This window comes from Balaenoptera ricei, chromosome 4 (genome assembly GCF_028023285.1).
Source record: "Balaenoptera ricei isolate mBalRic1 chromosome 4, mBalRic1.hap2, whole genome shotgun sequence".
NCBI classification, from domain to species: Eukaryota; Metazoa; Chordata; class Mammalia; order Artiodactyla; family Balaenopteridae; genus Balaenoptera; species Balaenoptera ricei.
Window position 1 is genome coordinate 133,136,667 of NC_082642.1, and position 21,619 is coordinate 133,158,285.

The window sequence follows — 21,619 nt, forward strand, 5'->3', positions numbered from 1 at the left end:
TCAATTCAGAGCAACCCCATTATATGAAAATCTTTTCCTGAAAATGATAGGGACAGTACAACCATTTCATTTTCATTTCAGAGGGAAAGTATGGCAATGTGAAAGGCAGAAAATCAGGCCTGGGGGAATGTTGAGAAGGCATGAACTAGGTTTTGTGGAACATGGCATTGGTAAGATCCTGTTGAATGATTGTCAAGCAGCGGGAGGTCCTAATGAGGAGAGAGACCACAAACCCAAGGTGGCACCGTTTCATGCGGTGCTGTGCTTTTCTCTAGCATCACTCAGCAAACTGGTTCTTAGAGCATTGGAGATGGATGATTGACTTGATCTAGGGTTGGGTTTCCACTGGGGAGATGCACTGCTCCAGAAGTTCTAGGAAGTAACAGGTCTGGCTTGACAGGAAGTTGCTGTCAAGAAACTGGAGAAAATGGAGTGGTCAGGGTGGTATAAGCCTGTATCAAATCAAAATTGGCACAGTTAGAGTAAGGGATGAAGGGAGCTGGAAGGGTAAAACGTTTTGGTCCATGAGCAGGATATCAGCATTTAAGATTTCAGAAACGGAGTATTTCAGGATGATTTCAAGGACTGTAGCATGGCCATGTGTGAGGGGTAGTTCCAGCAGAGTGAAAAGGGAAGAGTGGGAATTAAAAATGAAGAAAAATGTGAGGAAAACATATCGGAAAGATCATCTAAATGGATACTTAACTTACTCAGGGTAATAGCAGAAGTTAAGAAGTTGATAAGTTAAAAGGAAATATGTGGTACAGGTGCCCAAACTGAAGGTGAGTAAAAGGCATTAACAGGGTGAGTAGCTAGTGTATATCAGCCCCAAAGGGCAGCTTTTGACATGTAGAGGAATAATGGTTTAGTGTAAAAGATTCAATGAGGGGAGGAGGAGATACCAGCATGCTTTCTCTTCACTGAAAAGGTCTGCCTGAGAAATGCTGGCCTTGGGAACTGTTAGATTTCAGTTAAGGAAAGAAGGGGACAGGAGCATTTTGTGAAGAGGCTTACAATGGAGGGGTTTTGTATCATAGAATGGAGAATGCAGAGGCCACGACCAAAGAAGGCAGGGAGAAATGGACAGTCAGAAGTCAAGTGTGGGACTGAGAGTAGGGGAGAGGGGAGATGGTCAAAGGGACTTGAAAATCAGGCAGGGACTGAAAATACACAGGGGTGTGAGGTCTGCGTAGACTAGCAGCCCTCCAGACTCCAAGTGGGGCAGAGGTACTTAGTGGTTTCCTAGCAGTGTTGGCTCAGGCTTTGGGGCATGTTGTCAGAGGCTTCAGGATATTAGCAAATTGTGATCTTTTTCAGCTCCCTAAACAAAACCTTGGTGGGAAGCTCCTGTGTGCCTCTGAAAAGATACTAGCTCAGGCGTATGCAGATAAGAAAGAGTGAGCATCCCTGGGGGGGCGGAATGGTTCTGAACCCTCTCAAAAGTCAGCCGTGGCCCGACCTGCAGCCCTTTTGAAGAAATCTCAGCTAGGAATGAAGGGATACATCTGGTTTCCCAGCCCATCTTTTGAAGTTAGCATCACGACTGCTCAACTTTGTGACCAAGGCCCTTCCAAGAAGCTCTTGAACCACTTTGGTTAGCTCTTCTTATTTTTGAAGTTTGAGTTAAATGTAGGCTCCTTCATTGAACTACGTATGGACTGAATGACTTTAGCTAAAGTCAAAAGATCTAGAAAAAAACAACAGGGAATATTGTAAGTAATACTAATCCAGACTCTTTTGACTTCGGCAAACTTGGAACTTTAGGATGCAGGATTTTGGTTGGGACGTGAAAGAGAAAATGAGAGAGAGAGAGAGAGAGAGAGAGAGGGTGGGGTGGCGGAAGGGAGACAGAGAGGGAAAGGGGGAGAGAGCTAATACCTGGAGAGGGTTGTTTTCAATCCTATCACCACCCTGGAAGCCGTGCCTGTGCTGGATGAAAAAAACAAGTCTTTTGTTCTACAGAATAACTCGATTTGAAATAAATATACATGGATTTGAAATAATACATTAATTTAAATTCTCTAGGTGGAACCACTTTGATGGAAATTTCCCTAAAAAAGTAACAAATGATTTGCCTCTGCATCTAATCAGCCAATCAGACACCCCCATGCTGATTACTTAATGAACTAGAATTTTAATGCAAAAATGTATGATTATCAACAATTCTTCTGACCGCCCTCTCCCTCCAAAGAAGCCCAAACACATTGTGCTTATAATTCTTACCAAATTAGTTAATCTCTTCTTCAACCATAGAACAGAATTCATTAAGCAAAACTGAATTCCTGGCCAAATATCTCAGAGCAGCTAGCAAGGCATGCAGTCAAGCAGATAAGAACAAGTTCATGACTAACCAAATGGTTCTCTTTTCACTATCGAGAAGAAAATACTACAGCTAGCTGTATGAAAAGAAAAGAAAAGGCCAGTGCCTGTTGCAGAATTCTCACAGCAAAGACTAAAGAAAGAAAGGAAGAAATCCCCTGAAATGGGCTTATACTATTTCCATGTGCTATTTCACCAAAATTCCAAGGGGCAATCTTCAGAGCAGGAACACTCGTCCAATTCTGGGTGGGAAACTGAGACAAGATGGGTGGTTCTGGGCCAGGTTTAGTGAGTTGTTGTTTTTGCTCTTTTCAAAATAAATAAGAGTTCAGTCTGCCTTAATAGACTGGTATTCTCCGCTACTCTCAGAGCTCTTTGCTCTGATGTCCATCTCCTGAATGGAATTCAATTGTGGAGTAAAAGTGAGAAGTGTGGATCTGAGTGGAAGTCAAAATAATGTGTGGGGTCGTACATGCAGGAGATTATTCATGGAAGGGGCCCGTTTGCTAAAGAGATATAATTTTTTTTCTAGTGAAAGCATGTCTTACCTATACATTGATGATTTACAAAACCACATAGAAAGTTTCGTGAAGTGAATGAATGCTGTCTATGCCTCACTTTAAAAGTAATAAGCATGATTCATTTATAATCCAACTATGTTATTTAGAATGATTTTACCTTACAATAATAGCAACTATTTCGTGAGTTTGGTGTGAAGAGTCTTTGAGCTGATAGATACAGAGGATGTAAAATTCTGCCTACTTCCCAGAAGCACACGATGAACATTAGCTGTTATCATTATCACTCTATTTGGTAAATAATCTCCTTCTTACAAAAGAGGAGCTTGAATTTCAGAGCATTTTACTGACTTGCATAAGATACAAATTAAATCACTGGATTGAGAGTGCTGCCAGGTCATACTGAAATTACCTGAACTATTGGCCTACTCCTAAATCTATTTTCAAAATCATAAGTACAAAAGCGTAATTGAAATAGACTCACATGCTGGTGGTCAGAAGAGACACTGAGCAAAATGTTGTCAAATCACACTTTACAGTAAATGCTGCTGCAGCAGAAACAAAGTTTGAGACTTAAGCGGTTCATCCCCATAATTCAGATCTTCTGCTGTTGTCTGGAGACTTTGTAAGAAGGATTCTTCCAGGGTCTGTTTGCATGAGCAACTAAAGACCAGCAAGTGGAGGAATTCATTGTAAGAAGACAGAGATTCAAGGTGCACAGAACTGATTCCATAATTGGTTGTCCTCAAAAGAGAAAGAAAACTTTTGAGTAGCCTGGTGAATGGTGATCAGGTTGCCCTACAGAGTGGATCTCCCGACCCAGCAATCCTGTGTTCAGGGAAAAAAAGAGAACAGCAATAAAATCCCAGGACCAGAAACGTTTCTATGAGCTATTAAGAATAAAGGTTGGTCATGGATACTCAGTAATAGAATATGGTGTTTGTAGCGTGCAACCAAGTGGAGTAGAGGATGTTTTTCCCTCTAGAAGAGGTAGCTTAGACCAAGCTGACATTCAGAAGGAAAGAAGTAAGGGAAGCATGAACATATCAGAGGGGAATCAGGAGGGGTTCTCAGAGCCCTGAGCAGGAAAACACAACTGTTTTCGCCATCAGGAGAGCAAGGCGGGAGCCGGGCTCCCATCAAGTCCACGTTCCAAGATGCAGGGCGGAAGTGTAGATGCCTCATAGCAGGCAGGAGAGCTGCACTTAGCAGCACACATAAAACGGGAACTTCCTTAACAAATTAGAGTCATTTGAAAGGGATTGGAGCTTCTACAATTCAGTAGGTGAGAGAGGAACCAAATTCTATTTAAACATTATTGTTTTGATTTAAGTTTTTTCCCGTAAGTTGTGGATACATAATTTCTTTTTTTTAAATTTATTTATTTATTTTATTTTTATTTATGGCTGTGTTGGGTCTTCGTTTCTGTGTGAGGGCCTTCTCTAGTTGCGGCAAGCGGGGGCCCCTCCTCATCGCGGTGCATGGGCCTCTTGCCATCGCGGCCTCTCTTGTTGCGGAGCACAGGCTCCAGATACGCAGGCTCAGTAGTTGTGGCTCACGGGCCCAGTTGCTCCGCGGCATGTGGGATCCTCCCAGACCACGGCTCGAACCCGTGTCCCCTGCATTGGCAGGCAGACTCTCAACCACTGTGCCACCAGGGAAGCCCCATAATTTCTTATATTAACTTACTGTGTAGAAATGTGTTAGGCACTGTGGATTGGAAAGGTAATAAAATAATTACAGTTCTTGTTCTCAAGGGCTTAAAGCTTTGTGGAGAGATGTAAATTCCATGAGGGCAGGTACTTTATCTATTTTGTTTGTTTTTGTACTCTAGGACTAAAAAGGAATACCTGGGATGGAAGAGGCAATTATCAAATACTCACTGAAATAATTTTTAAATGACCTTAGTTTGTTTAAAACGAATTTTAAAGAGAGATATCTATTGTACTCCTATTTATGTACCAAAGAGAATTGAAAACATATGTCCACACAAAAACTTGTATGTTCATAACAGCATTATTTATTCATAATAGCCAAAAAGTAGAAACAACCCAAATATCCATCAATTGTTGAATGGATAAATATCATGTAGGATATTTATACAATGGAATATTATTCAGCCATGAAAAAGAATGAAGTCCTGATTCATGTTACACCATGGATGAAAAGAAAACATGCTAAATGAAAGAAGCTAGTCACAAAAGATCATGCATTGTATGAGTCAATCTATACGAATTGTCTGGAATATGCAAATCCATAGAAACAATATAGATTAGTGATTGTCAGAGGCTGGGGGAATGGGGTCAGGAGTGACTGCTAATGGGTATGGGGTTTCTTTTTGGGGTGATGGAAATATTCCAGAATTTATTGTGGTAATGGCTGCACAACTGTGTAAAGATACTGAAAATCATTTAATTGTATATTTTGAATGAATGAATAGGATGGTATGTAAATTATAAATTATATATAAATAAAGCAAAAGAGGGAGAGGGTAAGGGAGAGAGAGGCAGAGAGAGACAAACACATGCAGGTTACTGTGGGAATGCACGGAATGGACTGCCAAAAACCAATGCAAAAGTAAATTATTCCTAATTTTTACCACCATGCATTCTCCCACCTAGAGAATGTTTGAAATGATGTTCTTATAGAGATTTGATGCAGATGTGAAGTGAAAGAAAAATCTCATTCAAAAACACAATGTTTCCTCAAATCTTCCTTCCTCATATCTGGGGTCACGTGGCTTTCTCTGCAGACTCAGTTCTGCCCCAGGATCTAAAATCAATCTTGATTTTGATCAGGGGACATTTATTGATCTCTAGTTCAATGTTCCTGGGACTTAGTATTTCTACTTTCCTGCTAGTCCTGTTCTGATCTAGCATTTACCTGTAAGCCTTATTCTTTAGTCCAATTCCCAAGCTGCCCTTGCTATTCGGGGCCCATGCCTTCTACTCTTATGCCTAAGCACTTAGCCTAAGACGGAGTCTGTTTGAACTGAGGCCTTGCCTGCCTTTTCCGGGATTTTCCAGAACCTGGCCCTTGATTGTGATTGGGTCCTGGACAGACTTCCTGGATGCCCACCCCCATTTGGTACTTCTTCTTGCCAGTCCCTGTAGTATTATTGAACTTTGGTGATCCAAGATGATTGGTCAGATGCCCTCCACCGATATGCGGGTATCAAGACACAGCACTCCAGGAGTCTGGCTGGACTTCTCCCACCACCGTTGAATCTGCCTTCTTCCTTTCAACTTCCCCAGTCCCATAGCACATGTTCCAAGTCACCTCAATGATATCAATCGTGCGGATATAACTTTTTTTATACCTAGATGTGTCATCAGCATAATTTTGGTTTTGACAGAAGTTTATAATTTTTCATTCAATTTATCCTTTGGAGAGATTCAACAGACATACATTTATTAATTCAATGTTGAGGGCTTACTATATGAGAGGAATTGCTGTAGGTGCTGGATATACAAAACTAAAAAGTAAAGCTCCTACTTGATGATGATGAGGGTGATGATGATGACAACCACTAATATTATATATTTGGATATTCACCAAGTTCAGTTACTAGACCAAGTTATAGAGCTTGATTATCTCATTTATTTTTCATAACAACCCTAATTTGTAGATCCTAATATTGTATGCATTTTAAAGACGATAAAACTGAGACCCAGGGAGTAACATGCCCATTGTTCAAATCTTAGATTATCTAATTCTTACTACTAAGCTCTTAATCAGCATGTCATACTGTCTAGAGAACCATGAGAATCCAAAATACTTTGCTATCATAAAGCAATCTTACATTAAGATAACATTTGGTCTTAAAATCTCTGTTGAAAGAACTATGAACAAATAGGCTTCCTACTCCCATTGCTAAAATAATCCATCTAGGACTAGAGTTTCACAAGATAGGGACAGAGACCAGAGATCAAGTTCAAGGATGTTATTAAGGGAGGGAGAAGCAGGTGAGTCCTAGATGTCCAAGGAGGCCCACAGGTGCACAACCCAGGAAGTTTAGGTTCCAAAATATGAGTGAAGACTCCAGAGACTAAATTATGGGCCAGTCTGAACTACAGTATTTCTGCATCTAGACAGGGGCTCTGAGAGACAGGCATGGGGAACCAAAGTCAAAAATGAGCATGATGGTGAGTCAGGAGCTCTGCAATGTGAAGAACATTTAGAATTCCTTCCCAGACCCAATCTGATCACAGTAAAGCAAGTCACAGGTGAAGACAAACAGGTCACCTGATGGGAGTGGGGAAGCGAAGGGAGGACGTATTTCTAGCAAACTGTGTATCTGCTACAAGTTAATAATACAGCTCTACATGGCGACTAACCTATATCTGAAACCAGCAAATTGGATTCCACTAAGTGATTCTTTTAGACATAACCAAAAAAAGAGAAAAAATAAACATCAAAAGAACTAGAAAAATCTTTAAAATGAGCTAAAGCAACATTGGGAATATCATAGAACTTTCTAGAGCAGAAATAGTAAGCAGTCTTGAAATTCACACAGAGCAGTGTTTTACTACTTTTGATACGTTGTATTTTCCAAAGGTGGCCAAAGGTATGGAAAATATCTTCTTTTCCATAAATTCTTCTAGAGTCTTGCTACTCCCTTATCAAGAGGTGGGGTCTAAGTCCCCTCCCTTGAATCTGAGTGAGTTTTCTCCTTCTCAGTAACCAACAGATTGTGGCAGAAGTAATGCGTGATTCGTGAGGGTAGGTCACAAAAGGCCATGTGGCTTTTATCTGGCTGGTGGAATATCACTTTTTAGAACCTTGAGATGTTATATAAGAATACAATGATCCTGAGACTGCCTTGCTGGAGAGCTCCATGTAGACATTCTGGTCAACAGTCCAGCTGAGGTCCAGACAACAGTTTGCTTTCACTGCCAACCCTATGATTGCACCATCTTAGGCAGGAAATCCCGTGGAACCTTCAGATGACTACAGCTATCATCAACATCTGAGTGCAATTTCATGAGAAACCTCGAGCAAAAACTGCCCAGCTAACAGCTTACAAATTCCTGACTCACAAAATTGTGAGCAAAACAATCATTTGAAGCTGCTAAATTTGGGGATAACTGATTATGCAGCAATAGTAACCTGAATGACACAGAGGAGAGAACAATCACTGAGTTTCCAAGACACGTGGTCCCTCTCCTCCTATTGTGGCCGTAAGGATGATGGCTGAAACCTGGAAGGAGAGACACCAGTGTGGGGAGGAAGGGCCTGAGTCCCACAGGAGGTTACTTTAGGGTCACCAGTCATATAATCTCTCTGTAAAAGTTCATGCATTATTTATGTTGTGATTAAACTTTGCGAGATCTCCAAAATGCTTGATTAATTTTTCTCAAGTCTAATTTCTTTTATTTAAACAAGTTTTCATTCTCTGACTTCAGGTCCAGAAAGTGGATAAACCTCCAAGGTAAGGGCATGGAATTTGCCATTGTGATACCATCAGTGGTTCACATGGGACAAACGTATCTGTGGATTTACTTTCAACTCCATAGCCACACGTTAGCGAAGACTCCAGGAATGGATGGTAAAAAGAAACACTCTATTACTTCTGCTTTGATGATAAGTCAACTTATTATAAAATGACATATTTAGAGTACATATTTAAAACATATTTGTTTTTAAACTATAAGTGGTTATTCAGCAAGCTATAAATCAGGATTCTTAATTGTATTACCTCTTCCCTTTCACCTATTCCCATGATTAGAATTTTTGCAAATGAGGCACCTTCTCCTTGTCTCAGCTTCTCTTCCAACTAGAGGTTCCCATAAAACACACTATCTGCAGAATTCTCAGGCGGGAAGAGATGGAGTTCATCCATAACCTCCTAACCTATCCAGAACACCCTCAGCCAGCAACCTCATTCTCCTTTTGGCATTCAGAGGGCTCTGGTGTGTCCTTTGCCCTCAAAAATGCTATCAACATAATGAAAGTTGAGATGAAAATTAATCACTTGGTGAGCTTCCTCCTGCATCTGTTTTAAAACCTTCTGGGGGTGGGAGGAACCTGTAGAACCTTGGAAATCTGTACTGGGATTCAAGTTGGCTGTACTGTAGTGAGAAATCTGAGAGGATCCATGAGAACCGATTATTAGGAAGAAAGGAGATGGTATTTTTTTCTCAGCATTTGAGATTCAAAAACCTCAAATTAGAACAGGTATTGTCCCTAATTTCCCATAGTTGTCCTAACTTCCCATACACTGTCTTCCTACTTACTGCCTTATATTTATATTTTCTAGTTGGGCCCTTTCGCCTACAAGATTGTAAGCTTCTTACATGTCTTTGTATCTTAGAGCCTAGAACTGGATCAGGGTGTAATAAGAACTTAATAGATTTTTGATGAATTAACACCATTTTAACTTTAAAAGAAAAAAAAAGAGGTCATGAATCTAATGATGCTTGGGAAATATACACTTGGGGGTTTCTATGGAGGCCTGGTTATCTTCACACCAAGGTCCAGGTTTGGCATCTCAGGCCCTTCAGAATTCAACCAATTTGGATACGTCCTCAAATCTCCTTACAAATAAGAGATGGAATAATAATAATGGTAACTGGTATTTGTATGGTACTTTTGTGTTTATCATATTGATTTTTTTTTTTTTACTTTGCATTCTTTTTATCCTACAAAGTCTTCAAAATCCAGTGTGTACTTTATTTACAGAATATCTCAATTTGGAAGCTAAATTTTCATTGGAAATATTTGATCTATACTTAGTTTTTATACTAAGTATAGTATAAAATAATATATTTTATATGATAATAAATAATAATATTTTTATATGATCTATACATAGTTTTATAAACTATGCAATGATAAGTGTAGATTCACATACCCAAATTGTTCTAAACATAAAAGTTTTCAGCCCACTCGTCGCCGCCGTCACCGCCCCGCCCCTCCCCTCCCCACCCCCACCCCCCGTCCCAGCCCCCCTGGGGTTCTCTCAGCCCAGCCCGGTCCAGCCCAGTTCCTGGGAGGATGAAGTTGGTGTATAAAGAGGAGCATCCTTTTGAGAAGCGCCGCTCTGAGGGCGAGAAGATCCGAAAGAAATACCCGGACTGGGTCCTGGTGATAGTAGAAAAGGGTCCCAAAGCTCGGATTGGAGACCTGGACAAAAAGAAATATCTGGTGCCTTCTGATGTTACAGTTGATCAGTTCTACTTCTTGATCTAGAAGCAAATTCATCTCCGAGCTGAGGATGCCTTGTTTTTCTTTGTCAACAATGTCATTCCACCCACCAGTGCCAGGATGGGTCAGCTATTTGGCAAAACCAATTATTGTCATTTTAAAAATTAAGAAACAGAGGGACTTCCCTGGCCGTCCAGTGGTTAAGACTCTGTGCCTCCACTGCAGGGGCCTCGGGTTCGATCCCTGGTCAGGGAACTAAGATCCCATGTGCCGCAAGGCGTGGACAAAAAATTAAAAAATAATAAAAATCTAAAAAATTAAAAAACTGAAATTCAAGGAGGTAAAACTACTTGCCTAGTTACACAGGAATAAAGTGACAGGGACAAAACAAACTTCTAGAATCCAAGACGCTTGTCCTAATCCAGTGCTCTTTCCACTACAGCCCACTGTAAAATTCTGGAAAGAGTGGAAATCATTGTTTACACTAAAAAAAAAAAAAAAAAAAAAAAAAATTTAGTTCGGATCATGATCAAAATCTGATGTTGTAGGTTTCTGCAATCCACCTTAGCTGAGAGGTATTCATTTTTCATTTCAGGGCCAGCACTTCAGTAGCTGAAAGCAGTCTGTGCATTCATTTGAAATGAAGGATGGGAAGTTCTCTGAAAAGGTTTGAAGTCTTAATTCAATTGATTTTGGCACAATAAACTCTAGGACATATCCAAATCCATTACTGGGATTCCTCATGCCAGCAGATTTGCAAAACTAGGTGTGGAATTGCATCAAGTTCTTTCTGCTATGTGTTTTAAGGTAAAGTGATCTCCTTTCTTCACACAAGAAGTGGAGCGTGTTTACTCAGTGACAGCCTCCCTGTATGAGTGACACCGTAACAAAAGGCAAAAATGAAATATCTAAGTCTTGCTTACCCTTGTAGTGTACATAGCAAGGCTTCCTGATTCTGCCTGCTGGAATGGGATACACGCAAATATAGCAGTGGGCAATGGGGATTGGAAGATTCCATCATTCCTTATTCCCATGGTCATTCCACATTCTCATGGTCTTTGACCAGGAGTTACAAACATCAGGGGCAAAAAGTGGAATTCATGTTGCTGTGTTTTAAAGCCAAAATTTTGGAATTGTGAGACATCTTAAACTAAATACTTTGGTTATCTGTTTTGCTACACGTATGCAAATATAACCTAATTCCGCTTCCCTCATTGCTTTTCCTCATAGCTTCCTACAAGACCTAAGATCCCAAGGGAAAGTTCAATACACTGTTTAAAGTTTTGTTTTTAGACTTTCCAGAAAAAAAAAGAAATATAGAATAATTTTTTATCAGGATGATTATAGCTTCAAGTAACAGAAAACCTTGATTCAACATGCTTAAACAATAAGACTATTAATTACTTCTTGTAGCAAACAAGTCCAGAGGCTGGGCAGCCCTGAGGCATAGTATTAGTCAGGGCCGAGCTTTGAATTTTTCTGTGCCTTAGATTCTCTTATGGCTGGCTCCTGTCAGGGTTCAAAATGGTCATACCAGGTCTGGATGATGTATCCAGATAGAACAATGACCAAGGGCAGAAAAATGGGGCCACCTTTTCTATGTACGGCTTTCAGGAGGAAAACAATTTTCCTTGCAGAAGTCTGGCTCATTAGCCAGACATATGTCACATGGCCATGCTTAAACCATTGACAAAAGCATTGACACCATGTTAATCTTAGACCAGTTAGGACCTACCCCAGAGCCTGGAGTTGGAGTGAATTTCCTTTAAGTATATGACTGCAGAGAAAGGTAGGTATCTGGAGAAAGGAAGAAGTTGGTGTGGTTGGAACTGGGGAGATGAATTAATGTTGGACAGGCAACCAACTGTGTTTGCGACAAGTTTTCTTCAGCATATTTTATTTTTTTTCATCCTGACAAATTCCAGCTTTGTCATTTCCTTTGTCACTCTTACTATTGAGTGTTTAGTATGAAGTGTACTAGAACTTGAGGATATTAAAATTTAAAAAGGTAATATCTCTGCTCTAGAGGAAAACATAGACCTTTCCATACAATTAAGAAAAGGTGATTTTTTTTTTTTAAAGAGGAAACTGCGAATATCTATCTTCCAAAATGAAAAAAAAAGGCCTTAGGGAACTGTCGTTCCACGATTTAGCAAAGGTTAATCACAACACTTCTACACAAAATAATAAAGGAACAAGAGATTAAAGTTTTATCCATTTCCATAAGCACTTCATTTAGTATAAATGCAGATGGATAGAGCAGAGAGCAGTTAAGAATAAGATTCCACTGGCCCCATATGAGGCCTTATGGTATTACAGGACTAGAGAGAACTAAGGTTTTTAATTGAAAACGAGATAAGTAATTATCTTCAATTCTTGTTCTAGGAAGGTAGTAATTAGAGTAGATCCCCACTCCTGGGTCAATACTCCCAGCTCACAACCTAATAGAATTCCCCAGCTTGATGTTAACAGAATAAATAGAAGAATATATCTTCAAATCTGTGGGGAAGACAAGAAGATGATGGGGGATCTTACTCCTATAATTGTTGCCTGCAGAGGACGGGAACTACAGGTAATTTTCATAAGAGATTACCACTAGTGGAATCTATAACCCCCTGGAGTATCTTTAAGAAAGAAGAAAAGGCCTCATTAGCGGCTCAATCCTAAAATCCTTTCAATTCCCCTATATTGAAGTGTGAAGATGCAAAACGATGGAAAATAACTCCCAACTCAGGTAATGGTATAATCTGGAAGAAATACATGATTTAAAATAAATTCCCAATGATGCCAAATATGGAAACAACTACTTAGAATACAGAGCAGTATAAAAGAGCAAGGTCAAGAAATGGAACAGAGAATATACTTCTCAAAGTCAGAAAGATAAGGATGTACTATCTGGAAGATTAGTTAGGAGTATGTATTTTTATTGTTGGTGATGAACAGTGTTTAAAGGAAAGAACTCCATCTTTCTACTGGGCAGTATAGCGTTTGCATTCATGGATCAAGATGGTTACACTAATTGTATTTACCAGCATCAAGTGTTGAAAATAACTTGATCCTTCATCAGACCCATACAATGTGACATATTGAAGAAAGAGTGACAAATCTCTCATGTTGAGAGGAGAAAGATCACGAGCAGGGGGGCAGATTGGATTTTAACAGCCAGAGTGAATATGTATGTAACTCTTAACAGTTAAACTTTGAATCTCACAGGACACCGGGGCAAGAAAGACTTTATATGTCATCTAGTTTAACCCTCAAATCCTTAAGCAGAGAAGACAGTGAGAGATTTCATGATGGCATGTCATCTAGTTTATAGGTGACTCTGGTTGCCTACTTGTAAGACTTCCTGTGAAGGTCAGTGTGAGGTACTGAGTGACAAAAGGAGGAAGAAATAAAATAAGAAATTACTTCCAGGAAACACCATTGGAGAGCAGTTAAATTTTCTATGGTTTGGACTAGGAATGCTTAACACAGAGTTAGCAAGGAAGGCTGAGCATTTATAACCTTACGCACAGAAATTTTAAAGCTTCCACTGGATCAAAGAATGCATAGATAGTTAAGTCTTTTTAAAAATTGCTTTAGCATCAGAAGCAGGAAGCTTGTTGAGTGTTGGTAAAAGCACCAATTCTATTTCCATTTTTATTCCTCTTCCAATTTTATATAAAAGGTACTTTTTAAAAAAAATTTATTATTTTATACAGCAGGTTCTTATTAGTTATCTATTTTATACATATTAGTGTATATATGTCAATCCCAATCTCCCAATTCATCCCCCCACCCCCCCACACACACCCCGCTTTCCGCCTTTGGTGTCCATACGTTTGTTCTCTACATCTTTGTCTCTATTTCTGCCTTGCAAACCGATTCATCTGTATGATTTTTTTCGGTTCCACATATATGTGTTAATATATGATATTTGTTTTTCTCTTTCTGACTTACTTCACTCCATATGACAGTCTCTAGGCCCATCCACGTCTCTGCAAATGACCCAATTTTGCTCCTTTTTATGGCTTAGTAATATTCCATTGTATACATGTACCACATCTTCTTTATCCATTCATCTGTCGTTAGACATTTAGGTTGCTTCCATGACCTGGCTATTGTAAATAGTGTTGCAATGAACATTGGGGTACATGTGTCTTTTTGAATTAGGGTTTTCTCTGGGTATATGCTGAGTAGTGGGATGGCTGGGTCATATGGTAATTCTATTTTTAGTCTTTTAAGGAACCTCCGTACTATTCTCCATAGTGGCTGTATCAATTTACATTCCCACCAACAGTGCAAGAGGATTCCCTTTTCTCCACACCCTCTCCAGCATTTATTGTTTGTAGATTTTCTGATAATGCCCATTCTAACCAGTGTGAGGTGATATCTCATTGTAGTTTTGATTTGCATTTCTCTAATAATTAGTGATGTTGAGCATCTTTTCATGTGCCTCTTGGCCATCTGTGTGTCTTCTTTGGTGAACGTCTATTTAGGTCTTCTGCCCAATTTTTGATTGGGTTGTTTTTTTTTTTTTAATATTTAGCTGCATGAGCTGTTTATATATTTTGGAGATTAATCTTTTGTCCCTTGATTCATTTGCAAATATTTTCTCCCATCCTGAGGGTTGTCTTTCCATCTTTTTTATGGTTCCCTTTGCTTTGTAAAAGCTTCTAAGTTTCATTAGGTCCCATTTGTTTATTTTTGTTTTCATTTCCATTACTCTAGGAGGTGGGTGAGAAAAGATCTTGCTGTGATTTATGTCAAAGTGGGTTCTTCCTATGTTTTCCTCTAAGAGTTTTATAGTGTCTGATCTTACATTTAGGTCTTTAATCCATTTTGAGTTTATTTTTGTGTATGGTGTTAGGGAGTGTTCTAATTTCATTCTTTTACATGTAGCTGTCCAGTTTTCCCAGCACCACTTATTGAAGAGACTATCTTTTCTCCATTGTATATCCTTGCCTCCTTTGTCATAGATTAGTTGACCATAGGTGCATGCGTTTATCTCTGGGCTTTCTATCCTGTTCCATTGATCTATATTTCTGTTTTTGTGCCAGTACCATATTGTCTTGATTACTGTAGCTTTGTAGTATAGTCTGAAGTCAGTGTGTCTGATTCCTCCAGCTCCATTTTTTTCCCCTCAAGATTGCTTTGGCTATTCGGGGTCTTTTGTGTCTCTGCAGAAATTTTAAGATTTTTTGTTCTGGTTCTGTAAAAAATGTCATTGGTAATTTTATAGGGATTGCATTGAATCTGTAGATTGCTTTGGGTAGTATAGTCATTTTCACAATATTGATTCTTCCAATCCAAGAACATGGTATATCTCTCCATCTGTTTGTGTCACCTTTGATTTCTTTCATCACTGTCATAGTTTTCTGAGTACAGGTATTCTACCTCCTTAGGTAGGTTTATTCCTAGATATTTTATCCTTTTTGTTGCAATGGTGAATGGGATTGTTTCCTTAATTTCACTTTCTGATCTTTCGTTGCTAGTGTAGGAATGCAAGAGATTTCTGTGCATTAATTTTGTATCCTGAAACTTTACCAAATTCATGGATTTGCTCTAGTAATTTTCTGGTGGCATCTTCAGGATTTTCTATGTATAGTATCATGTCATCTGCAAACAGTGACGGCTTTACTTCTTTTCTGATTTGGATTCCTTTTTTTTTTTTTCTTCTCTGATTGCTGTGGCTAAAACTTCCAAAACTATGTTGAATAATAGTGGTGAGAGTGGACAACCTTGTCTTGTTCCTGATCTTAGAGGAAATGGTTTCAGTTTATCACCATAGAGAATGATGTTGGCTGTGGGTTTCTCATATATGGTCTTTATTATGTTGAGGTAGGTTCCCTCTATGCCTACATTTTGGAGAGTTTTTATCATAAATGGGTGTTGAATTTTGTTGAAAGTTTTTCGGCATCTATTAAGATTATCATATAGTTTTTATCCTTCAATTTGTTAATATGGTGTATCACATTGATTGATTTGCTTATATTGAAGAATTCTTGCATTCCTGGGATAAACAACACTTGATCATGGTGTATGACCCTTTTGATGTATAGTTGGATTCTGTTTGCTAGTATTTTGTTGAGGATTTTTGCATTTATGTTCATCAGTGATATAGGTCTGTAATTTTCTTTTTTTATAGAATCTTTGTCTGGTTTTGGTATCAGGGTGATGGTGGCCTCGTAGAATGAGTTTGGGAGTGTGCCCTCCTCTGCAATTTTTTGGAAGAGTTTGAGAAGGATGGGTGTTAGCTCTTCTCTAAATGTTTGATAGAATTTACCTGTGAAGCCATCTGGTCCCAGACTTCTGTTTGTTGGAAGATTTTTAATCACAGTTTCAATTTCATTACTTGTGATTGGTCTGTTGATATTTTCTATTTCTTCTGGTTCAGTCTTGGAAGGTTATACCTTTCTAAGAATTTGTCCATTTCTTCCAGGTTGTCCCTTTTATTTTCATAGAGTTGCTTGTAGTAGTCTCTTATGATACTTTGTACTTCTGTAGGGTCCATTGTAACTTCTCTTTTTTCATATCTAATTTTATTGATTTGAGTCCTTTCCCTCTTTTTCTTGACGAGTCTGGCTAATGGTTTATCAATTTTCTTTATCTTCTCAAAGAACCAGCTTTTAGTTTTATTGATCTTTGCTATTGTTTTCTTTGTTTTTATTTATTTCTGCTCTGATCTTTATGATTTCTTTCCTTCTACTAGCTTTGTGTTTTGTTTGTTCTTCTTTCTCTAGTTCCTTTAGGTGTAAAGTTGGATTGTTTATTTGAGATTTTTCTTGTTTCTTGAAGTAGGATTGTATTGCTATAAACTTCCCTCTTAGAACTGCTTTTGCTGCATCCCCTAGGTTTTGGATCATTTTGTTTTCATTGTCATTTGTCTTTAGCTATTTTTTGATTTACTCTTTGATTTCTTCAGTGATCTCTTGGTTATTTAATAACGTATTGTTTAGCCTCCATGTGTTTGTGTTGTTTACATTTTTTCCCTGTAATTTATTTCTAATCTCATAGTGTTGTGGTCAGAAAAGATGCTTGACATGATTTCAGTTTTCTCAAATTTACTGAGGCTTGATTTGTGACCCAAGATGTGATCTATCCTGGAGAATGTTCTGTATGAACTTGAGAAGAAAGTGTAATCTGCTGTTTTTGGATGGAATGTCCTGTAAATATCAATTAAATCTATCTGGTCCATTGTGTCATTTAAAGCTTGTGTTTCCTTATTAGTTTTCTGTCTGGATGATCTGTCCATTGGTGTAAGTGAGATGTTAAAGTCCCCCACTATTTTTATGTTACTGTCGATTTCCTCTTTTACAGTTGTTAGCTTTTGCCTTATGTATTGAGGTGCTCCTATGTTGGGTGCATATATATTTATAATTGTTATATGTTGTTCTTGGATTGATCCCTTGATCATTATGTTGGTTCTTCCTTGTCTCTTGTAACATCTTTATTTTAAAGTCTATTTTATCTGATATGAGTATTGCTACTCCAGCTTTCTTTTGATTTCCATTTGCATGGAAATTGTTTGCATCCCCTCACTTTCAGTCTGTATATGTCCCTAAGTCTGAAGTGGGTCTCTTGTAGACAGCATATACATGGGTCTTGTTTTTGTAGCCATTCAGCCAGCCTGTGTCTTTTGGTTGGAGCCTTTAATCCGTTCACATTTAAAGTGATTATCGATATGTATATTCCTAATAACATTTTCTTAATTGTTTTGGGTTTGTGTTTGTAGGTCCTTTTCTCCCCTTGTGTTTCCCACTTAGAGAAGTTCCTTTAGCATTTGTTGTAGAGCTGGTTTGATGGTGCTGAATTCTCTTAGCTTTTGCTTGTCTGTAAAGCTTTTGATTTCTCCATCAACTCTGAATGAGATCCTTGCTGGGTAGAGTAATCTTCATTGTAGGTTCTTCCCTTTCATCACTTTGAATATATTGTGCCACTCCCTTCTGGTTTGTAGAGTTTCTGCTGAGAAATCAGCTGTGCACCTTATGGGAGTTCTCTTGTATATTATTTGTCATTTTTGCCTTGTTGCTGTTAATAATTTTTGTTTGTCTTTAATTTTTGTCAATTTGATCACTATATGTCTCAGCATGTTTCTCCTTGGGTTTATCCTCCCTGGGACTCTCTGCACTTCCTGGACTTGGGTGGCTATTTCCTTTCCCATGTTAGGGAAGTTTTTGACTATAATCTAATGTCTTCAGATATTTTCTTGGGTCCTTTCTCTCTCTCTTCTCCTTCTGGGACTCTATAATGCAAATGTTGGTGCGTTTAATGTTGTCCCAGAAGTCTCTTAGGCTGTCTTCATTTCTTTTCATTCTTTTTTCTTTATACTGTTCCATGGCAGTGAATTCCACAACTCTGTCTTCCAGGTCACTTATCCATTCTTGTGCATCAGTTATTCTGCTATTGATTCCTTCTAGTATATTTTTCATTTCAGTTATTGTATTGTTCATCTCTGTTTGTTTGTTCTTTAATTCTTCCAGGTGTTTGTTCTTTAATTCTTCTAGGTCTTTGTTAAACATTTCTTGCATCTTCTTGATCTTTGCCTCCATTCTTTTTCCGAGGAGAATGGATCATTTTCGTTATCATTATTCTGAATTCTTTTTCTGGAAGGTTGCCTATCTCCACTTCATTTAATTGTTTTTCTGGGGTTTTATCATGTTCCTTCATCTGGTACATAGTCCTCTGCCTTTTCATTTTGTCTATTTTTCTGAGAATGTGGTTTTAGTTCCACAGTCTGCAGGATTGTAGTTCTTCCTAAGGTACATTTTCATTAGAGGAATTAGGTAGCTAATTCTCTTGGAAAGATTCAGCTGTCACCGAGTAACACAATCTTTTCTTGCCCTCCTCACCCAGGCTGGCAGCGACTAGACTTCAGCAAAGAGTGGCTCTTGTTTGCTGGGACACTTCAGGCTGCAGGGACAGCTGACAGGAGGGTAGTAACAGTTAAGGTGTCAAGTCATCCCTTTCCCAATTCCATTTGCTTTGGGAACGTGCTAACTTGAAAGTCCATAAACCATTTAAGAACAAGTATTAGTAGATAGTTTAGGATTCTGTTCCTCTCCATAGTCCACTGAAGGGGGAAAATAATGTTTGTTTTTCATTTAAGACCATCGTATTTAAGTGATTTATGGTCATGGATGCAAAATACTTTGGAAAAATATCCCAGGACATGTATCATGTTGATGTTCAAGCAACCAAAGAATTAAGTTGACTTAAAATGTTTTTAACCCTACATATAAGGACTAGTGGAAAACATTTTTTTTTTTCAGTGAAGGATCACAAAATACTAGTTTGATATCAGATAAAACAAAAAATAGGTTAGATTTCCAGTGTATGTAGGAGTATATTTTTTATGGACTAAAGAAAGAAAAAAAATCATTCATGGACTAATATTCCCTTTCAATATTAGCTGTGATAATGTGCATAGGAGGGGTTGGATAAAATTCACAAATCAACAATATGCAAAGCACCACTGAAATGAGTTAAACACTGTGGGGAGTCAAAACTGTATATGACACAGTTCCCAGTTTCAAGGATCTTCCTAACTTATTGGAAAGACAGTTATATGTGTCATTGTCATGAAATATTATCCCAACAGACACCAAGTTTTACCTAAGTAAAAATGATGATTTTGCCATTTCAGAGATACAGTGTGGTTTTCTAGAATGAAGATTTGTCTGGCAGTAAAATGCCTCGGTCAACTCCCAAACACCGACGCTTAAGAGCTACTTAATGTCTCTGTATTCAGTTTCTATAAGCCGGCTGGACTAGGTTATGTATTTTCAAGTTCAAACATTTGGCAATTTATGATATCTTAAGAATATGTGCTATGTTTGTATAATGGTTTACAATGCAGCTAATAGGTAAAATTAGTAAATTATTAAAAATTTTACCCAAGATCGAAGTGAATTTAGGTTAACAAAAGAAATTCCACGTTCTAAAAATGCTTTTGCTAGGTCCCTTCCCACTAATGTAATTAGGAGTTTTACAAACGAGTATATTTTTATTATGTTTAAATAAGACAAACTGAACTTCTATACGGTACCACTATTTATACATGAGGTGTTAGCTTTTTGGTTTATCGTACTGACTTCTGTCAATCCCCCAAGTGGTTTTAACTGAAGACAAGGTTATCTTGCCATCCTTGATTTGGGGCAATCAGCCATCACACAACAATTCCTGGTAATAAACATTAGAAGGAGAGGCCTGCAAACAGCTCCAGGATGATAAATAAGGATATCGTTTTCCAGATAGGAAACAGGAGGAGGTTAATTTAAAATAAACCACTATGAGGTTTCTTACAGAATTATCATCACCTGCCTTTCAAAATAAGAATAATCATTACGTGTGAGGGCAATTGTTCATCAGAACATCTTGTTTACTTGGCTGATTGTTCTCCCCAGGTATAATGCTTTTCAACAGATCAATCAACAGTTTTAATCGGCTTTTCAAGACTATTTAACAGGATAATTTGGTCAAATGGCACATGTTATATAAATTGCCCTCCCTTCGCTTTCCCCATCATAGACACACCCAAGAGTTTCGTGCAGACCTGTCATCACATTCTGGTTCTCCCACTTTCCTGGAAAGTTGGGAAAGTTACTTCAAATTTTTGAGTTTCATTTTCCTCATCTATGAAATGAATGTCATAATACCTACTGGCTGACTTAACATGAGGACAAAGTGTGTTCATGTGAATAACAAACCTAATGTGACCAGAACACACAGGCACCAAATAAATGGTGGTTACAATTATCCTAACCTATGAGAGGACTCAGCACCCTAAGTAACTTGAAAAGGCAATGATTAACCCTGTCTTGCATGTCTGTTCTTTTTAAAGAATAAGTACTGGTATGTCTTTATATATGGAATGCATGCATTCCTGAAAAGTGAGGGGCAGACAATCTCCTCTGTGCATAAAAATCTGTATTTTATTACTTAGTGTCTTAGTCACTCAGGCTGCTATAAACAGATTATCATAGACTGGGTGGCTTATAAACAACAGAAATCTATTTCTCAAGTTCTGGAGGCTGAGAAGTCCAAGATCGAGGTGCCAATCAGATTCTGTGTCTGGTGAGAGCCTGCTTCCTTGTTCATAGAGGACCATCTTCTCACTGTGTCCTCACACGACAGAAGGGGAAGGGTGCTCTCTGGGGTCTCTTTTATAAGAGCACTAATCCCCCTCATGAAGCCTCCATTCTCATGACCTAATCACTTCCCCAAAATCCCACATCCTGGCACAATCACATTAGGTGTTAGGATTTCAACATATGAATTTTGGAGGGATATAAACATTGTCTCTAGTAATTAATTACATTAAAAATGAGAAAAGTATTTTTTTGGGATGGGAGGGAATCAGCTCTAACCTTGACTCATTACATCTCTGGCAGAACAATTTCATGTGATAGCTCACAGACGTGCTGTTTGGTTGGGTTGTTGATCTCATTGCATAGAATGAAGAAAAATCATGGGGTGGTAGAAGCAGGGAACACCGCTGGGTAGGGTTGAAGCAGGTTGTGGTAGCAGAGAAGGAACAGGTAAGAATAAGTTACGAGGAGTTGGAGCTCTTCAGGGGCCAGCAATCAAAGCTCACTATGCCAACATAGGCAAGGTATGAACTCTGGTATACGGTTGTTCAGGAGATGGAAAAT

The 21,619-nt window shown here is 38.5% G+C and overlaps 1 long non-coding RNA gene across 1 annotated transcript in view; it reads left to right on the forward strand.

Moving 5' to 3' along the window:
• LOC132365509 (uncharacterized) overlaps positions 1 to 21,619 on the forward strand; it is a 73,122-nt gene that overhangs the window by 42,947 nt on the left and 8,556 nt on the right. Inside the window, exons 2-3 of the long non-coding RNA XR_009503117.1 lie at positions 8,243 to 8,268; positions 10,579 to 10,650. This is a non-coding gene — a long non-coding RNA (uncharacterized LOC132365509). The remainder of the gene's footprint in view (positions 1 to 8,242; positions 8,269 to 10,578; positions 10,651 to 21,619) is intronic.